Source organism: Sorex fumeus, unplaced genomic scaffold (assembly GCF_029834395.1).
Source record: "Sorex fumeus unplaced genomic scaffold, SorFum_2.1 ptg000043l, whole genome shotgun sequence".
In the NCBI taxonomy this organism is placed as follows: Eukaryota; Metazoa; Chordata; class Mammalia; order Eulipotyphla; family Soricidae; genus Sorex; species Sorex fumeus.
Genome location: NW_026606100.1, coordinates 41,397,210 through 41,416,716, shown reverse-complemented (window position 1 = coordinate 41,416,716; position 19,507 = coordinate 41,397,210). Strand labels below are relative to the sequence as shown.

The 19,507-nt window shown below is 45.7% G+C and overlaps 1 protein-coding gene across 1 annotated transcript in view; it reads left to right on the top strand.

Moving 5' to 3' along the window:
- Positions 1-461: 461 nt before the first annotated feature.
- GPAM (glycerol-3-phosphate acyltransferase, mitochondrial) overlaps positions 462-19,507 on the top strand; it is a 60,906-nt gene continuing 41,860 nt past the window's right edge. Inside the window, exon 1 of the mRNA XM_056120564.1 lies at positions 462-970. The gene's annotated coding sequence lies outside the window, so the exon portion shown is untranslated. The remainder of the gene's footprint in view (positions 971-19,507) is intronic.

Here is a 19,507-nt window from a genome sequence, read left to right as displayed (position 1 = left end):
GTTTGTTTACATTCCCTCCTCCAGACCCCTAACAACCATCTTGGGATCTGGTGGAGGCCTTCCCCCCCACCCCCCAATTTAATTCCTACAGCAACTTGACCAGGAAGAGGTTACGCGATGTGTTCAGGCAGACTCAGAGGGCTGGGAAGTTGTCGGGTCACGCTTCGCTCTTAGGCTTCCTTATACTCATCCCCTTATCCCTCTGTGGCCTCCTGACAACACTGGCAAGGGAAGAAAAGCCAAAGAACAAAGAAGTTCACGGTCACTGAGCTTCAGGAGCTCAGCAAAAGTGCTAAAGCATCTCCGGCAGATGAGAGAGAGCAGCAGGGTTTTCACTACCTCTTTAAGGCCCAAGAGTTGCCCCTGTGGCCTGGGACCCTCTCAGAGCTTCCGGTGCTGGCCACAGCGGTGAGAACTCTGAGCCACGAAGGAGGCTGTGTGCCCCGACATCACTCAGATGGTTCAACTGCGACCCGGTTCCAGCCACTTCCAAGGAGGAAGGTTTCTGAGGCGGGAACTTCACTCCGCAGTTAGATAATCCCCTCCGGGTACAGCCAAGAAGACACCACCCACAGCATCATTAAATTATAACAAGCCTTGAAACTCACTCCTAAAGCCGGGTCTGTTTGTCCTTGTGGTTTGTCGGCAGGAAGCCTGTGATTGGCCGGCCCAGCTCAGCCTAGCAGGACTTATCTCAGACTGATTATTTATTATTTGATTAAAGAGGCTTCCTCCTCTGGTGGTGTTTCAAAACTGTGCTGGGAGAATTGGCTGCTGCCAAGGTCCTTTTGCTGGGGTCACTCTCGAGCACCCAGTCTCTAAGCCCGGGTCCTGCCAACAGTCTCAAGAAGAAGTCGGGACTCACATTTTTCTTCCCCCAGACGTTGTCCAGACTGCCTTCTCCAGAGCTCTTCTGTGTTGCTTTATCAACTTGGAAATCACTTCTCAAACATCAGAGTCAAGGATACAGGTATTCAGGGGTGGGGGGTGGGGGGCATGTGAGGGATGGGTTTCTCATTTTTAAGACTGTTGTGACATTAGAGGCAGCACCAAAGATGGGGAGGCAGAGACCGGGGGAACGGAAGCCAGAGAGAAGAGAAGGATGAATCCTAGGGTTCTGTGGAGAGGTGTGTGTTGCTTGCAGCTGGAGAGAGGGGTCCATTCTCTCACCTTATGTCCTTCCCATCTACTTTGGGCTTCCCCTGAAGTTATTCCTGGGGTCCTCCTGATCCTTCACCTCCAGCTAACAAGCAGCTTTGTGCAGGCCAGCACCTGCCAATCAGACAGATTCTTGGGCCCTAAAGAACTGCTCAAAGTGGTGATGTCTGGTGCTGATGGTGGTGGTGGTGGTGATGATGTGTGTGTGTGGGTGGGTGGGGGAGAAGTGGGAGGGTTGGCGGGGGTGCCTACTCCCACTTGGCAGTGTTCTCAGGGCCTACACATTTCCTGGGTCCTCAGAGCCAGCTGGTGAGTTGAGTGCCACCCCAGTTCCCAGATGAGGAAGGTAGAGGCCAAGTTAACCCAGTAGGTGGCAGAGTCACTCCTGGGCTCCCAGGCCAGGCTCCTGCCTGCTCCATCCCTTCACTCAGCCTGGAGGGGCAGGCGGGAACCCGTGGCAAGAGAGTACAGCCCCGACATGTCCCCCTTGATGCTGAGATGCCACAGCTGTGCCTTGGCAGTGCTTGGGACATGGGCAATGGCTGGGGTCTAGTGGGGCACTGTGTTAAGTGGGGTCCCCGGTGCTTTTCATTTTTTTTTTTTTTTTGCTTTTTGGGTCACACCTGGCGGTGCACAGGGGTTATTTCTGGCTCATGCACTCAAGAATTACTCCTGGCAGTGCTCGGAGGGCCATATGGGATGCTGGGAATCGAACCCAGGTCGGCTGCATGCAAGGCAAATGCCCTACCCGCTGTGCTATCACTCCAGCCCCTGCTTTTCATTTCTTATCCGTGTGGTGGAGCAGGGTCCCCAGCACCCGGTGGAAGAGAGCCCGTGGATGGGATGGACAGCCCAAGGCTAGCTCAGACCCCCCTCCCCGCCCCATTAACTTAGAACCTGGCTGAAACCTACTTCTTCTGCTTGTGTCTGTCAGGCCTATGTCCTTCCCTACCCCAAACCCTTTATGCTCAGACCCCTAGCTTTGGACTCACTGCATCATAGGGGTGAGTGCCCTCAAATTTTCCATCAGGCAAATCCTTTTGCCTCCTGCATCCCTTTCTAGGTGCGGAGTGGGGGCTCCCCTCACCTCTGTAGGGCTTTCAGCTTCAACCTCCCCTCCAGGGTTCTTGTCTACAACCTGATTTGGCAAGGGTGAGGGCCTGCTGGCAGTACCGAGAGGGACACTCCTCTTTGTGAATGCAAATCTTAGAACCCTATAGCTCTAAATGCCTAAAGCAAGGTCCTCAACTTCCCGGGAATCACTGTTCTGATGGTCTTTGTCAAAAAAAAAAAAAATCAGGCAGCAAGGGAGGAGGGCCCCTAAGGACAATCAGGAATATTGCTCCTTTGCCCTGTGTTGTTTAGATAGTCTGAGCTCCACTTTCTTCCTCTGTAAAATGGACATAATATTTTCCCAGTGGGTTACTTTAAGAATAGTCTGTGTCTGGCTCTGGAACTTAGCAGGGATGGGCTAGAAAAAGCTCCCTGAACTCATCACAGATGGATAGGACTGAGAGGCATTGCATAGAATCACAGAGGTCAGGGGAGAGCTTGTGCATTGTACACAGACACAGACACAGACACACACACACACACACACACACAAACACACACTATTCCTATCCATCCTGAGAAGAAAAGAAAGAGGCACCTATCCATTTGGGGTTTGGGGAGTCAAGAAAAGCCTATTTATTTATTTTTATTTTTTAATGAATCACCTGAGGTAGAGTTATAGACTTACAAACTTTCGTGCTTACCTTTCAGTCATACAATGATTGAGTGCCCATCCCTCCACCAGTGCCCATTCTCCACCACCAATGTTCTCAGTATCCCTCCCATCCCCCCATTCTACCCCACTCCCCTCCACCTCTGTGGCAGGTGCATTCCCCTTTACTCTCTCTTCCTTAGGGTGTTGTGGTCTGCAATGCAAGTATTGAATGCTCATCATGTTCGGTCTATGGTCTACTTGTGGCATGCATCTCCCATCCCAAGCGGGCCCTCCAAACACCCTTTACTTGGTGGTCCCTTCGCTATCTGAGCTGAAGAAAGGCCTATTTTAAGGCTGGAGAGATACACAGAGCTTAAGGCGCCTGCAGTCGACCCTGGTTCCATCCACGTGCAGCCCTGTATAGGCCTCCCAGTACCACTGAGACTCCAAGTGCCTCTGCAGCTGTGAGCACTAACCAACTTCCTTGGTCTGAATACAGTAGACGCTTGATATTTGCCCAGTGTGACCACAGACCAGCGACTCTTGGGGTATGGAGTCTGCACATGTCAGATACTCAGGTGTGAGTTCAAATGCATGGGTGCGTTTGTGTGACTTTGGTGGCCAAGAACCGACTCCCTAGGCTGACCAATGAGAAATGAAGGAAGGGGCCACAGGTAGGGACCGTTTATTCCTTTCTCCCCTCCACTTCTCTCTTACAGAAGTGTAGTTATATAGAAATTGTGAAGGGTGGGGGTACACATAGTTGGGGTTGAACATTACCATGACAATAGCACTGTAGCACTGTCCTCCCATTGTTCATCGGTTTGCTCGAGTGGGCCCAGTAACGTCTCTATCGTCAGACTTGTCACTGTGTTTGGCATATTGAATACGTCATGGGTAGCTTGCCAGGCTTTGCTGTGCGGGATACTCTCAATGGCTTGCCAGGCTGTCTGAGAGGGGTGGAGGAATTGAACCCGGCTCAGCTGGCAAGGCAAACGCCCTTCCACTGTGCTATAGCTCCAGCCCATAACAATAAACAGATGTAAAGCCCCTCCTTCAGGGGAAGTACTTCTAGGAGATTAACTCAAGGACAAAATCTCATCTGGGGGTTCAGCCCTCCAGATTACTAGGAGATCCGCTCAAGTGTGGGATTCCATCGAGAGTGTATTGCAGTCTCCTTTCCTTAGCTAGTAAAGGTAAAAAGGTAAAGGCCCTCCCGTTGATCGTCGATTTGCTCGAGCGGGCCCAGTAACGTCTCCATTGGAGACTTTGTTGTTACTGTGTTTGGCATATCGAATGCGTCACAGGGAGCTTGCCAGGCTCTCCGAGAGTCCATTTAAACAGTCATATTGAATATTAATATTTCTAGTCATTTTGTATGAACACAGTAAGAGGTATATTATTAAGCTTAAAGAGTAGCTCTTCCTGGGGACAACTCGCTATATATTCCAGACTACAGTCCTCAGGCCAGGTTAGTCTTTCCTAACCCCTGCAAGGTCCTTATTCAGTTACTTCTTTTTGGGTCATGACAAAATTTATTCCATGACCATGTTCTTAACTTACTATATTTTTTATGGTGCTTAACCTATCCCTTTTCGATGCCAGGGTAGTTTACAGCTTGCCCTGAGTCCACCAAGATCCTCCTTTGGGGGGGTGATAAGAAGTAAGGGCAACTGAGGCTTAAGTCAAGTAAATATGATTGATATCCAGGAATAAATATTTGGAGTCAATTAACTCCCATGTTACAAAAGCATAGCATCAACTGTATTCCCGTATCTATACAAAAGGGACATTGTTAAGCTATGCAGAGAACATAAAGGAAAGAGAAAAGCAAAATAAGATTAGGAGTGCCTGATGGAATGGGATGTGCCTTGGGAGCACTGTGGTGGGAGTAGCTCAATAAACCTAATCTCCCTGTGGGAGGAGCAAGGGCAAACCAATGTTATGCAGCCCTCAGGGAAGGGGAGACCGAGTTTTTCTAGTTACAGAGATGCCCATCCCTGGCATTCGCGAGTCCCTGACCCCAGTCTAAGCAGTAGGGTGAAGTCAGTGTAGCCTCCAGGTCAGTGGGTTTCTCCCTTAGCTGTGTCCCCTGCTGGAGGAGGCTGGGCCCAGGCTTGGGTAGGAAGAGTGAGCTGGTTGACCCTCTCCTGATTTCTCTCAGGAATGCCTTCCTTGTTCCCCAGCTGGACCCCAGCACCCTCACTGCTCTGGGTGACTCCTATCAGAAGGAAACCCTTCAGACTGGGAAGGAATCCAGAATCCTTCCTCCTTCCCCCAGTTCCAACAAGTCTGGGATGTTCCACCTGGTGGTGGAAGGGGGGGCGAGTGGTTGTTCCCTGGGGTGAAATTCCATGCGGGAGCTGGCTGGAAGGGAAGCAGTCTGCTTCAGGGTTGTTGGGGGGCGGGTTGGGCGTGGAGGGGGGGTTGGGCATTGTCTCCTTGTCTGCACATGGCTACTCCCAGGAACTCCACCCACGTGCTCCCTGCAGCCCACTTCTCAAGAGCACTATGTTCCATCTGCAAGGCACATGGCCTCTCTTGTGAGTGCTCTGTCCAGAGTTTATACAGGTGACAGCTCTTGCAAGAAGCTGCTTAGCATTTTTTCCAGACACAGCCAGAAGCTCTAGGGGGTGATGGGAAGGCCAAGGGTACAGAGAGTGACGAGAGGAAGTGATGCATCTCAGGGGTTGTCAGCTTCTTGAAGTCTTCCTCAACCTTCCTCCGTAGGGGGAGCCTGTCCCTCTGACCTTCGGGGACACATCAATTCTCTCTCCATCTTTTCTTGCCCACCTGGGCTCATTTTCACCTGCAGCCACCTGTGAACCCACTCATCCATCCCCGACTTTTGTTTTCTGGTTTTGGCAGTTTAGTGGGCTCTTTCCAGATACAGTGAGATTTGAAGGGGAGCATTCCAGGTGCAAAGACGTATCACAGCACATCTTGTCTTTATTTGCACTCAGGATCGAAACATTGTTGGTAGGGAGTCAGGGAAGATTGGATATTGATAAAGGGGCAGAGAATCAATGCAATAAATAATACAGTAGACACCAAAATCTTATCTGAAGATTGTCGAGTAGCAAGCTGTACCTCCAAAGCAAATCCCCAACCCCCAGAGATCACAGGAACAAACCAGGATGTAGGTATGGGGTGTTTGTTTGTAACCATTCAGCTCAGAGCCCACAGCTATGCTTGTTGCCACCCAAGTGATACCTGCCCCTCTAACCCCCCACTAGCTGCTGTGATAGGGCTGCCATGTGGTGGTCCTGCTGGGTCAGCAGGAAGGAAAACACTGCATCCTTGCTCCGGGGGTTTTTGAGTTGCGGGAGTAAAGGGGCAGTTCCCCCATGCTCACTGCACTTGCTTACTGAGCCGTGCCCCTGGCTTCTGCCCAGTACCCCATGGGGCTGGCAGGAAGCTTTGCTGAGATTGGCTCTGTGTATTGGCTTCAGCATCCTGCCAGAATCAGGTTGGCTCCCCTCCTCCCACAATGAGTCTTATTTTTTTTCCTTTTTAAAGTTTTATTTTCAGAAAGTTGTTCACAATAACAGATTATATTCAATAGTTCAACACCAATCCCACCACCATTATACCTTCCCATCACCATTATTTTGAATTTTCCCACCACCACTCAAACCTGCCCAACAGGCAGATGCTAGATAATTTATTTTGTATTGCTTGTTGTGAATAGCATGAGATGTCTCGTGGCCGCAAAAGCAGCTGCGGACTCCTGAAATTCTAAAATTTTAAATAATTAGGGTTAGGAGGCATCTTAGCAGCAAGCCGCTGGGTTCTGAGATTCATTTGTGAGTCTCTGGATCTTGGCCATTAATGCGCTTAAATGGCACCTGGAGGCAGTTTGTGGGTGTGACAGCCAGGACCCTATAGGGCCGGGGAGATGGGAAGGAGTAGCCTGTCCCTAAACCCTGGCAGTCACTTGTCCCTGTACCTGGGTTTTTCATTGGGTTCTGGAAGCTTGTGGCTGCCAGGTTTCACAGGGGGCAGTTGGAGGGAACAAAGCCTACTCCCGTTTGAGGTACCCTGGTGAAATTGGCCTGGTGCAAGGTCCAGAGGCATCTCTGCAGCGAGCTGCTTGGTCCCAAGATTCATTTGTGAGTCTCTGGATCATGGCTGTTAATGTGCTTAAATGGCACCCATATGCAGTTCACATAATGAGTCTTAAAAGAAAGTGACACCCCGACATCCTTCTCCCCTTGGGCTGCACTTACTCTAGCTTGTAGGGGAAGCAGGTGGCCGTGGGCCTTAGTACTGGGCTTCCAGTAACAGGGTGGACAATGTTCTGAGTCAATTCCGGAAACTGACTGTGAGAAACAAGAGCCTGGGAAAACTGAAACCCTGGGGAGCTCTTCTTGGACTTGGCCATGGGAACTTGGGGAGGATCAGCGTGGTGGGGATCAAGGCAGTCAGGATGCTGGCTGCTCCGCACGCCCAGCCCTGGGCCCTGCCAGATATCCCCCGGGACCAGGGAAAAGGAGCTGAGTCTCTGTTCTGAGGTCCCGTGGCACCTGACCACCACCACCCTCCCTCTGGGGCACATTTTAATTATCTTGTAGGATGATGCTCAGGATGAGCTTGCAGGGTAGGAGGGCACTATGGCTCCCTCCCCTACACCCACAGAATTGGCCAGTCTGACTAGATCAAAGAATGTGCCTTCTAGAGTCCTGAGGCTGTACGGGTTGGTACAGCAGCCCCGGGTCCTTGATGCTTTGCCCTCACCCCTTCCATGCTCCCAGCATCCTCTGCCACCCCTGTCTACTTCACGTTTAATGAGCTCCGTGACTGGGCAACCAGGCACAGTCAACTGCTCTCAAGGAACTCAAAGCCCAGTGGATGAGATGGGTAATTAAACAAACAATTTGGTGTTGCTCTACAGCGTACAGAGTGCTGCCCAGGGCACTGTAGTTTATTCTCTGGGCAACACTGGTCCCTTTCAAGTCCACCCCATTACCCCTCCTAATGTCTCTTTGTCTCGCAACACCTTCTCCATTGAGGCTGGATTTCAACCCTAAATCCTGGCTGGGCAGATTTCCTGGGTACTATATACAGCAACCCCATATCAGCCTGCAAATTGGCCCTGGGTATGAGGTGTATTTCCTGCGGAGGGTGACTTCAGAACTAAGGACAAAGTAGCAAGCCTTCAATAGGGTGAGGAGTATGAAACTTCTTTTTCTTTTCTTTTCTTTTTTTAGTTTTTATTGGTGAAACACCATGAGGTACAGTTGTAGACTTACAAATTTTTGTGCTTCGGTTTCAATTATATAATGATCGAGTACCCATCCCTCCACTAGTGCCCATTTTCCACCACCACTGATACCAGTATCCCTCCCACCCTCCACCCCCCCATCCCACCCTACCTCTGTGAAACTTCTTTTTTCTTTTGAGAATCTGTCCTTCCTGTTTGTTGCAAGGTCAAACCTTCCTTTTATCCAATGATGGGGCTAGTAGATTGTCAATCTTGGTTGAGTTTAATTTAATTATTAGGCCTGGGGAGAATGGAAAAACATTAAATTTCTTTTATTGCTTTCATTTTGAGGGTTCCAAGATTGGGAAGCTCTGTCCAACAAGCTGTTTGTCGCCAAGGTTAATACCCTTGTTCATGTCCAAACAGGTGCCCGAAGAGTGTCTTTCTTAGCATTGAGCTTCACGAAGCAAAGTGACCCAACTGTTGTGTTCAAATTCCACTCACTCCCCCAAGACACTTAGCTGACTGTGATAGCCAAATCCTTAAATAGATGCTACTGTTTTTTCGGTGTCTCAGGCTCCTCTATGTTTAATGACTTGAGTATCTAATTTCTGGGCCAAACTCATAAAAATCTAAAGGGGAATTATCCGTCTCAGAAAGCAGTTGCAATGGAAATAAAAGCCATTAGTACCCAGAGTTATCAAGATGTTTAATTTTTCATTGAAAATTCAAGAATAAAGTTGATCTTCAGAGTTGTGTTAACCCAGATCTTCAGCTTTCACTGAGGTGTACCTTAGACACTGTTAGAATAGATGCAAGTCTGCTGTCTAAAGGCACCTTTAAAGGGGCTCTCAATCCTTCAGCTTAGGGTGGGGCAGCTGGTCTCAGACCTCTCTTGGTTAAACCAAGTTTCGCATTGCATTGAGTTATTCTGCCCTTTTAGATAAGGTTCAGGGCATTGGGAGTTTCCCCACAGAGCTTCATAGATAGAAGAAATTGTCTATCACGCAGGCCTGATTCCAAAATTACAACTTCTTGAGCTGCCACTGAATGTTTCTGTGTTAAATGTTGTAGAAAACAGGTGAGTCATGTTTCGCTTAGGCCCTTACTATGAGTAGGGTTTTTTTTTTTTTTTGCCATGTGACTTTGTGAGGGCCATTCACTGCAAAGAAGACTAATGTTTGGATCAAGCATCTCTTGAGGCCAAGGATAGTGTGTGTGTGTGTGTGTGTGTGTGTGTGTGTGTGTGTGTGTGTGTGTGTGTAATATTGGATAGCCCTTTCTCCTGCTGCCTTTCTCTCCCCTAGGACCGAACTTACGTCTTGGCAGAGAAATTTTAAAAATTTCTGGTGACACAAATAATGCAAATGATTAATATATTTTGAAGAGAATTAGTTTCTGGCAGCTTTTACCTTGAACTGATATAAGCTCTTCATCATCACTATTTTTAACTTGCCTATTTAATTATTAAAAGAAAATTTCCTCTTCCCCTAGATCATTCTGTGTTTTTCTGCACCCTAAGGAAAGGAAGACATGGGAGTGGGAGAGTGAAGGGCAGCAAAGGCCTGTAGGTGAGCACTCTGTGTCCCAAGTCTTGGTCTCCTAGGGCTTGGAACTGCTCCTAGATGTGTGTTCAGGCAGTGATGCTGACTTTGAAACTGTACACTGTGGAACTGCATGCCTATTCCACTTGAGTTGGTGTAATTGTATTTGGTTTGCTTCGCTGATCTATTTCACAGGATTTGTTCTTCTTATGGCAGGCAGTCTGGCTGATCAACTGCTTAAGATCTAATAAGAACATGTACAAGTCTCCAGGGGATGTTTCTCATCTTGGCTTTGTCATAAACTACTATTAATGCCGTGGGCAAGTTGCCTCATCTTTCTGGCTCATTATTTTCAACACACGTCTGAAAGTGTGCTGAAAGAGATCAGGACATCTTATCCTTGGCACCACTAATATTAGAGTATGGTTCCTTTGTTTTGGTGGGGATGTTGAACACCCACAGATGTTCAGTGGCATCCTGGCCTGTCCTATGTGATTCAAGAAGCACACCTCACCTTTTTCTATGTGATGAAAAACAGTTCCAGACATTTCCAAATGTTCCCTGGGGGGCAAAACCAACCCTAATGGGATGAGATGATGCCTGAACCAATTTAAGAAACTACATTAAGACTTGTCATTCCTCTTGTTATTGAGAGCTTTAAATCAATGAAGGTTTAAAGCCCTCAAGATTTAAAGCTTTCATCGACGTAAAAAGAGGGGTTCGGCAGGGTGATACCATTTCACCCAAACTCTTCAGTGCCAACCTCAAGAACATCATGCGACAACTGGAATGGGAAGGAATGGGAGTGAAGATAGATGGTCGGCTTTGCTGACCACCTCCTCTTTGCTGATGACATCATTCTAATAACATCGAACACTAGCCAAGTGACACAAATGCTGGCTGACTTCGACCGTGAGTATGGAAAGATCAGACTGCAGCTGAGTCTCACGAAGACAATGTTTAAAAAACAAACTAGTTCCTGACGTTCCATTTGCTCTCAACAGAATGAACATCTCTGAAAGCAGCAGTTATGTGTACCTAGGTCAAGAACTCAACATGAGGAATGACCTGGCATCTGAGCTGTGCAGGAGGAAGAGAGCAGCATGGAAGAAATAGCTAAGAGGATGAAGAACCTACAGCTCCGGGCACATTTCTTCTACTCCACTGTTCTCCCTGAACTAACATATGACTTAGATACCTGGGCCCTACGAAAACAGGATGAGAACACTATTTGGGTCACCCAAAGAGGAATCAAAAGAGCTATGCTTGGAGTATCACGCGTCACTCAAGTGAGAGAAGGAATCCGGAGTTCTGACTTCCATTGATGATCGAGAATCAGGGATGCTGTCTAGTTTGCCAAGGCATCAAAAATCAAATGGACTGAACACGTAATGTGATGTGAAGACTGCTGGACTAGAGCTGTTACTGAGTGGATTCCATGTGACATCAAAATAACGCATGACTGCCCACCTACGAGATGGTCAGACTTCTTCATCAAGATCCTGAACAAACGGTGTGAAGCTCTTTGTGTTCCTGGAGTGAGCAGACGACACTGGGATACGCTAGCATGCAACAGGGACAAATAGAGACATTACTGGCATGCATTCGAGCGAATCGATGAGTAACAGGATATCTAGTGATCAAGTGATTGAGAGTTTACTCTATTCTAGTTACTAGGTTCTTCAGTCAAAATACTATATATTATATTCAAAGGATGCTATATATTTCATTAAATTATGAATTAGTCTCAGATTATGTCTACATAGACTTCAAAGTATAATGAAAGGAAATCCCTGCCTGGATTCTTATTAGCTTCATTTAACATCTAAAACACTAACTTCACACATTGTTGTCAGAACTTAATGCTCAGTATATAAAACTGAGTTAGATCAGGGTATCTCAACCTTGGCATCAAATCATAGTAGATTGTCAGTAATTAACTCACTCCTCTTTACCTCCCTCAAGTTTGGAAAAAATTATATCTTCGATTGTTATTAAAATTATGAAAACCATTAGGTTTTCCAACACTGCTCTGATGATTTTGGAATTTATTCCTCTCCCCCCACCCTGCTCCCAACTGGAATGATGGACTGATATTTGGGAGTTTATATCATGTATCAGAACCTCCTCTGTCAGTATGGGACCTCGATAAGAAGGGCCCCACCTCAGAGGAGAGGTGGGAGAATGAAATAATAGAACTATGAAAGCATATGGTGCAACTGTTTTATTTTATTTTATTTTTGCTTTTTGGATCACACCTGGTGATGCACAGGGGTCACTCCTGGCTCTGCACTCAATAATTACCCCTGGAGGTGCTCAGGAAATCATATGGGATGCTGGGAATCGAACCTGGACCGGCCGCGTGCAAGGCAAATGCCCTACCTGCTGTGCTATCGCTCCAGTCCCAGTGCAATTGTTTTAAATGCTCCAAAGAAATTCATTTTTTTGTGACTTGCATGTGTCATTTTAGATAGTAATTATAAACAATAATAAACATAACACATTGAACAGACATTTCGATAAAATGAATGTTTGGATGAATGAAAAGGAATAAGATTGCTCGTGGTCCCCATTAGAAAACAGAGTCAAAATATGGAACTGAGGGGAAGGATAACTCCTTGAAGGCTGAGAAAGAATAGGCCCTCCATATCTATGTTGGATTCTGGTTCTACCCAGAAGGGCAGCTTTCCTTTGGAAAAATCAGGACTGGGGAGATGACTTAAAGGTCTGAGTGTATGCTTTGTATGCAAAAGGTCTCTGGGTTTGATCTTGAGCACTATATGATTCCCTAATTATCAGGAGTGCCCCCAAACACTGAGCCAGGAATATCCCCTGAATCCCACCAGGAGTGGCCCTCCCCTCCCCCCCAAAAAAAACCAAACAGAATCAATGACACTTGTTAAACATCAATAAAACTTGTTAAGACAGACTTACTAAGGACCTTTGTGAGAGACTCCCGGGATCATTTCTATGGCATGGACAGTAAGGGAGATAAGAATGACCTTAGTACCACAGTGACAAGGGAAATTTTAGTCAATGACAGGGTAGGACTCAGAGGAAAAGGTACTCACAGGCAATAGCAAGGGTATGCCAGATTCTGGGAGAACCAAACTAATAGGAGTCTTTGCTGAGGACACTGAGCTCTTCAATGGCAGGTTCTAGTTAGGCACAGATCCTGCTGAAACTGGATTTAAAGGAAGCCCCGGAGCCAAGGAAGAGTCGTGAGTCTGAAGCTTAAATCTTTGGCACCAGCTTGACTATTAAAGCCCGTGTGTAGAAAACTGTGCTCTCCTTGCAGAACAGGTGCCTGGTGGGTTAAGAATCCCGTGGGTTTACTGAGGGACTGGAGGCTATTTCCTGAGGGATGATTCTTTCCAGGAAGAAGTAGATGCTTTGTCTCGTGTTCCCAGTGACCTAGGAGCTACCCAAGAGAGAAGTAGAGTACCAGGAGGCAGTAGAGTATTGGGAAGAAGTGGAGCACCAAGAAGAGGTCTCATAGCTTCAGGCTCTCACCCAAATTAACCTCCTGGCTCTTACCCAAGTAGAAAAGAAACCATGGCTTCATCTTGTCTTCCACACTTTCCAAGTTCAACCATTACCTCCCAGCTCAGACCTCCAAAGATGTATTAGTATCAGTATTTTAGCTTTAGTGCTAATACTCAGTTTTATGAGTTCCCCTAATTCACTAAGCAATTGGGCACAGATAATGTTCGCCTTCCCAATGAGGCTTCAAGAGATTTCTCTGGACTAGTTCAGACATGCGACTCATCTCACATCTTTTGCCTCTTGCCAATAACCCCAACATTTGCTAGAGAAAAAACAGATATACAAAATCATGTGTAATTGCAATGTGAATGGAATCTTGGTTAAAATGGAATCAGAATTAAGCTTTTAGAAAGTTTTAATCTTGTTTGAATATTATATTCGTATATTAATCAAACATAAAGAGGCTGGAGCGATAACAGTGGTAGGGTGTTTGCCTTGCATGCAGCCAGCCTGGCTGAGCTGGGTTTGATTCCTCCACCCTTCTCAGAGAGCCCAGCAAGCTACTGAGAGTATCTCACCCGCACAGCAAAGCTTGGCAAGCTACCTATTATGTATTCAATATGCCAGACACAGTAACAACAAGTCTCAAAATGGAGACATTACTGGGCCTCCTTGAGCAAATCGATGAACAAGGGGAGGACAGTGACAGTGATTTTATTTATATATTTTATCAATATTTATTATTCATATATTTTATTAATAGATATTATTTCGGGGCCAGGGTGATAGCATAGTGGGTAGGGCATCTGCCATTGCACATGGCCGACCTGGGTTCGATTCCTCCACCCCTCTCAGAGAGCCCGGCAAGCTACCAAGAGTATCTCGCTCCCACGGCAAAGCCTGACAAGCTACCCGTGACGTAGACCATATGCCAAAAACAGTAACACAAGTCTCACAATGGAGACATTATTGGTGCCCACTCGAGAAAATCGATGAACAACAGGAGGACAGTACTATAGTGTTACAGTAGCCTTAATTGAAGGCTATACAATTGATGAGGTTGAGTCAACAATTACAATTCCTACCTAAACTCTCAGTTATTTTGCCTTCCTAAAATGACTATGCATTTGCTCCCTTTTTTGGTTTTATTTTTTTTTGGGGGGGGCACCCTACCCAGCAGTGCTCAGTGCACTTTTGGCTCTTCACTCAGGGATCATCCTGGCAAGTTTCAGGGGACCCTATGCGGTGTCGCAGTGCAAGGGAAAAATACTCTCCAGTAGCATCTGCTCCTTTCTTTCTGGAAAATGGCACCATGAACAGAACACATATTTACTTTTACTTCTACTCTTTTATTTTTATTTATTTATTTTTTTTGTCATCACACTTTTTTTTTCTTTTCTTATTAGTGAAACACCATGAGGTACAGTTATAGGCTTACAAATTATGTGCTTGGGTTTCAGTTATACAATGATCAAGTGCCCATCCCTCCACCAGTACCCATGGTGGTGGATGACGGGCACGGACGGGTACTCTTTTATTTTTAGACCACCATCCTCTCTTGTACCGCAGTGTATATAGAATGATGATGTAATGGAAGGATCAGGAAAATATAGGACAAATCCTCCTTCCACTGATTTTGTAAAAATGTGTTGTTAGCACCCACCCAATCCAGCTACATTTGTGTATGCATTCTCCTTGGCTGCTATCTTACTACAACAGCATTGCATAATCACAAGAGAGGTCATCTGGACCACAAAACTTAATTATTGACAGCCTCATCCTTTGAAGAAAAAGGTATGCTGCAGCCCAACATACCTAGGTTCAATTCAGGTCTTTGACAATTGCTAGTTTGTGAATGGTTAGCTTTGACCTTGGAACCACGGGAGCTAATGGAAACTAACAGGATTGTATGAGAATCTAGTAAGATAGTGTGTGTGAAAACAAATAAACAAAACCTTTAGTTCTGTTTCTGGTACAAAATAAATGCTCAAGAAAAATGGTAGCTATCACTGATTATTCATATCCTTATACATGAAATATTTATTTTATGCATTCTCTGTGCTAATCTTGGATGGTGTTTGTGCGTGTGTGTGTGTGTGTGTGTGTGTGTGTGTGTGTGTGTCTCACAGTGGGGCAGAGGATTGCGTGGTTACAGCAAATAATCAAAATATAGATGGGCCTGGCTCTCATGGAGCTCATATTCCAGTGTGGAAGATAGATACTAGGATTAAGAGAGATCAAAAGATTATTTTAGAGAGTGATGGATACTATAAATAAAAGAGGAGGATCTGAAAATAAGTGACAAGGCAGAGGACAGAAAGTTGCAAAGACCTAAATGTAAGAATGAGTCAGCCATGCAATTATCTCAAAAGAGAATGTTCCTGGCAGAAGGGGGACATAAAACAGAGGCCCTGGCCAGGGTTGAGCCTGGGATGGTCCAAAAATAGAGCAATGGCCTTGAGACTAGGGCAGAATGAGGGAGGGGAGAATGGTAGAGACTTGGGGGGGGGGGCAGAGGTCAGTGGGGATAAGAGAAAGCCCAGAGAAGATGCTTGGACTGTAGAGGCCGGGATGCAATCTGAGATCATAATGGGACAGAAATGTAAATGGGTCCTTGGCCTCATTTTATGACCCTTGTTATAATTACGTTCATCTTCTTTGGTAGTTGGCATTGGTGACGATGGAAACAGGAGACGATTAGGAGCCCCAGTGAGCCCTAGTCAAAAGGGCACTTTAGGTTGTGGCAAGCACATCACATTGCCCCAGCTGAACACAGTGACCTCACTTGGGCTTTTTGCCTTACAGTACCCCTGCCTCGCCCCAGAGATCTTCCACCAATGCCGTTACCCCTTTGAAATCATTCTTTGTCAAGAGCCTTTAAAACAACTCCAGGGGGAGCACTTAAGGTAAAAATCAGTTAACAGTAATTTGAAAACACTCTAATAAATTTCCAGCAACCTAAGACCACCAGATAATTTTTTTTTCAGTTCTCAAGGGTCCTTCAGAATTCACAGCTCAGTTCCCATAATTAGCATTTCTTTTATGTCTGGACCATTGAACAGGCGTGAAGAGCTTCTGTGATAATATTTTTACCTGTTTCAGGTCTAAAAGAAAGTTTTAGATATAATCAGTTGTTCCAGCTACACAGGAGTTGTTAATAATGACCACTGGGCATTATTTGCTCTCTTCAAAGCTTTCCTGCAGACTCGGATTACTGAAACGTAAAAGAATACCTTTAGTTTACCTACCTTTATCCATTTTGGATGACTTCTTCTCTCCTTGTTCCCCTCTTTATTCTCTGCTTTCATATCCTTTACCATCACCAAAATCCTTTCTTGAACAATTCCTTTAGGATACCTATGTGCTTCTGCCTCATCTTGCCTTAGATGTTGTTCAAGGAACAAGATCCAAATGTCACTATCTTCTAAGTCATGGTTTTGTTTTTGTTTTTGGGTTGTTTGATCTTTTTGGATCACATTCGGTGATGCTCAGGGTTTACTCCTGACTCTGCACTCAGGAATTACTCCTGGTGGTGCACAGAGGAGCATATGGAGTGCTGAAGATCAAGCCTGAGTCAGCGATGTGCAAGACAAATGCCTTCCCCAGTGTACTATCACTCCATCCCCCTAAATTATGGTTTAAATCATGAATATTCTTAACCTGGAGTCCACAAATAACTCCCTAAAATTTAATGTAACTATTTACATGCACTCTTTTCATCCCCCGAAGAAGAATCTGCAGTTTCATCAGATTATCAATACATGCCCTGATCCCCAATGCTAGGAAGTACTGTTATACTGTCCTGACTCAATCAGTAGCAGAGTTAATGAAGGAAAACATGACTCTGGGAAAGAAAGGTGTATTGGGGAAGTCTGAGATTCTTGAATACATCTAATGTATCAGTTATGCTTAAAGCTGCTTAACAAGAGGCTTTCCTTTGTACTTCACTTCACTTAATCACTTAATCCCCGTTATTCATCGATTTACTCGAGCGGGTGCCAGTAACGTCTCTATTCATCCCGGTTGTGTGCTAGCGTAGCCCAATGGTATCTGTTCATTCTAGGAACATGCAGAGCCTCAAACCGATCATTCAGGGTCTTGACAAAGAAGTCTGACCATCTTGTAGGTGGGCGTCCACGTGATCTTTTGATGTCCCGTGGAATCCAATCAGTAATGGCTCTAGTCCAGCGGTTGTCTGTAAACCTCATTACGTGTCCAGCCCATCTGATTTTTGATGTCTTGGCAAATGAGACAGCGTCCCTGATTCTTGAGCCTTGACGCAGATCAGAACTCTGGATTCTATCCCTCATTTGAGTGAATCGTGATATTCCAAGCATAGCTCTTTCGATTCTTCTTTGAGAGACCTGAATAGCATTCTCATCCTGTTTTCGTAGGGTCCAGGTCTCTGAGACATATGTTAATGCAGGAAGAACAGTGGAATCAAAGAGATGTGCTCGTAGCTGGAGTTTCTTTGTCCTTTTAGTTATTTCTTCAACGCTCTTGAAGGCATTCCAAGCCGCTCTCTTCCTCCTGCGCAACTCAGGTGCCAGGTCATTTATCATGTTGATTTCTCGATCTAGGTATAAATAACTGTTGCATTCCGAGATGGTGGTTCCGTTGAGAGCGAATGGAGTGTCAGGAACAAGGCTGTTTCTCATAAACATTGTCTTCGTAAGATTCAGCTGTAGTCTGACCTTTCCACATTCACGGTCAAAGTCGTTCAGCATTTGTGCCGCTTGGCTAATGTTTGGTGTTATTAGAACGATGTCATCAGCAAAGCGGAGGTGGTGTAGTTGCCGACCATCTATCTTCACTCCCATGCTTTCCCATTCCAGTCGTCGCATGATGTTCTCGAGGGTGGCACTGAAGAGTTTTGGTGAAATGGTATCACCCTGCCGAACCCCTCTCTTGATATGGATGATTACTTCTTTGTAGAATGGTGGGATCTTGGTAGTGAATCCGCAATAGAGCTCACGAAGGATCCTGATGTATTGAGTTTGTACGCCCTGATTGGCTAGGGCTTCCATGACCGCTTCCGTCTCAACAGAATCAAAGGCCTTCTTTAAATCAATGAACGTTAGACAGAGCGGCATCTTGAACTCCCGAGAAACCTCAATGAGCTTAGTAATCGTGTGGATATGGTCGATGGTACTGAATCCTTTTCGGAATCCAGCTTGTTCACATGGTTGTCCTTCATCTAGTGTTCTGCTAATCCTATTCAGGATGACTCGAGTGAACAGTTTGTAGATGACAGATAATAGGCAGATTGGGCGATAGTTGCCAATGTCGTGGATGATGTCTCCCTTCTTGTATAGTAGTACAGTCCTGCTGGTTTTCCATTGGGATGGAACCTTGCATTCAGACAGGTAGCGTGTGAAGAGCCGAGCCAATGTATTGATGAGTACTGATGGTAAGTTCTTCAGGTGTTCGTTCAGGTCTGATCTTGTCTGGGCCAGGTGCTCTTTGTTTCTTTACCGACGAGATGGCATGTTGAATTTCGGAAGGGAGAACATTGGGAACGACATATCCATCATGTGGTATGTGGTATGTGGGCAAGTGGATATGGCTATTAAAGAGATCTGAGTAGAAGTCATGAATAATCTTCTCCATTGCCCTTCTGGAAGATGTGATAGATCCATCATGATGTCGGAGGGCAGTCATCTTGGTTTTGTAGTTGGTGAAGGACAGGCGGGCATTACGATGTACATTTTTTTTTTTTACTGTACATTTACGGTACATTCCTTTGTACAGGTTGGAAAATTTTGCTCAGCACCCATAGGATAACTGCAATTGCTCTGCTGTGCCCACTACATTCTCAGTTCTATCCTACACCTCGCATGCTTCATTCAGTCTTAACCACCCTGCAGGGGCAGGTCCGAGTAATAACTTTGTTTTACAGCCAAGGAAAATGAGGCACAGAGAGTCTACAGCCATTGGTTGAGTTTACATTTCTCATTCCAAGACCCTTCATAGTTTTGGGTCATGTAGTTTGTCCAGCTGTAATAAGTGGTTCAGAATAATGATCATTTTGGATATGTATTATAATGGTCAGGTAACAATCTTGAAGCACGTGCCCCATTAATAACAGGATTCCTACATGTGCCACTTCTGGTCTTGTGAATAAGAGCAGATTGCAGGCTACATGCATAGGAGACTCAGCTGACTGATCTACTTAATTAGGATTTGCCTAAGAGTTACTGTGGTTTATATGACTGAGTGACTGATCAAATGATATATGTTATCACTATTAATCACCAACACTAGAAATGAACACTATGTACATAGGGCATGCTAAACCCAACATAGCTTAAAATGCACCAAATCTTACTCTGAGAGCTTAAAATCTTTATTAATTTCAGGATATTATCAATTGATGAGACTTCAGATAAGATTCATATACTACCTAGA